General features: G+C 46.0%; 1 pseudogene; it reads right to left on the bottom strand.

Moving 5' to 3' along the window:
- Nucleotides 1–440: 440 nt before the first annotated feature.
- LOC145286689 (U2 spliceosomal RNA) lies at nucleotides 441–588 on the bottom strand (annotated as a pseudogene).
- Nucleotides 589–1,384: the final 796 nt, after the last annotated feature.

The following is a 1,384-nucleotide window of genomic DNA, read 5'->3' as shown; positions in this document are numbered from 1 at the left end:
TGATTGGTTGTAAAGTGGGTGATCATTTTACATAAAATTAATACAGAAAAGTTATCCCCCACTTTATATCAGAAAGTTACAAACATAAGTACAGCATATAGTAAGAAAGATACTACACTTTGATCTTGGCCAAAAGGCCAAGAAATGGTATTTATTTGTTCCCCCACCGAGCAAATAAGGCACAAGGCTAATTTTTAATGTGAGGAGTGAAGAAGAAATGAGGACCAACTGCTCGGGGAGTAGGGGAGCTGGATGCCGACAATTGGCGTAGAGGGTTGCCCCTACATTGACCAAGGTCTTATATGTGGTGTTGCCCCACATATAGTCTTTACTTGGAGTATCTACCGGAACAGATGGTATTTATTTGCTCCCCCACTGAGCAAATTAGGCACAAGGCCGTTTTTAATGTGAGGTAAAAACCAGCTCCCCTAAATGTTGGCAAAAAGGGGGCACTCTGGTTACCAAAAATAATAATTGTCCCAGTATAGAGGGTTTCCCCTCCATTGACTGGTACAAATTATCTTAAGTGCAGCATCTACCGGAACAGATACTACACTTTGATCTTGGCCAAAAGGCCAAGAAAAGGGTATTTATTTGCTCCCCCACCGAGCAAATTAGGCACAAGGCCGATTTTTAATGTGATGAGTGAAGGGGAAATGGGGACCAACTCCCCGGGGTGTACGGGAGCATGATAGTGACAATTGGTATGAAGGGTTGCCCCTACATTGACCAAGGTCTTATATGTGAGGCTGCCCCCACATATGGTCTTTTCTTGCAGTATCTGCCTGAATAGATACGGTATTTATTTGCTCCCCCACCGAGCAAATTAGGCACAAGGCCGATTTTTAATGTGAGGAATGAAGGGGACATGGGGACCAACTCCCCGGGGAGTAGGGGAGCTGGATAGTGACAACTGGTATGAAGGGTTGCCCCTACATGGACCAAGGTCTTATATGTGGGGTTGATATTTATTTGCTCCCCCACCGACCAAATAAGGCACAAGGCCGATTTTTAATGTGAGGACTAAAGAGGAAATGGAGACCTACTCCCCGGGGAGAAGGGGAGCTGGATAGTGACAATTGGTATGAAAGGTTGCCCCTATATTGACCAAGGTCTTATATGTGGAGCTGCCCCCACATATGGTCTTTGCTTGCAATATCTGCCGGAACAGATGGTATTTATTTGCTCCCCCACCAAGCAAATTAGGCACAAGGCCGATTTTTAATGTGAGGAGTGAAGGGAGGGGGAAGGGAAAAAGGGGACCAGCTCCCGAGAGGTGGGAAATGGGAGCTGGTTAAAGGTCAGGCCTGTGGGGTTGCCCCCACATCTGGTCTTTGCTAGTCATAGCTAGTCATAACTAGTCATAGCTTGCAGTATCTGCCGG

This window comes from Euprymna scolopes, chromosome 10 (genome assembly GCF_053919585.1).
Source record: "Euprymna scolopes isolate OS-2025 chromosome 10, ASM5391958v1, whole genome shotgun sequence".
NCBI classification, from domain to species: domain Eukaryota; kingdom Metazoa; phylum Mollusca; class Cephalopoda; order Sepiida; family Sepiolidae; genus Euprymna; species Euprymna scolopes.
The sequence above is the reverse complement of the archived record's forward strand: the minus strand, read 5'-3'. Positions and strand labels throughout refer to the sequence as shown.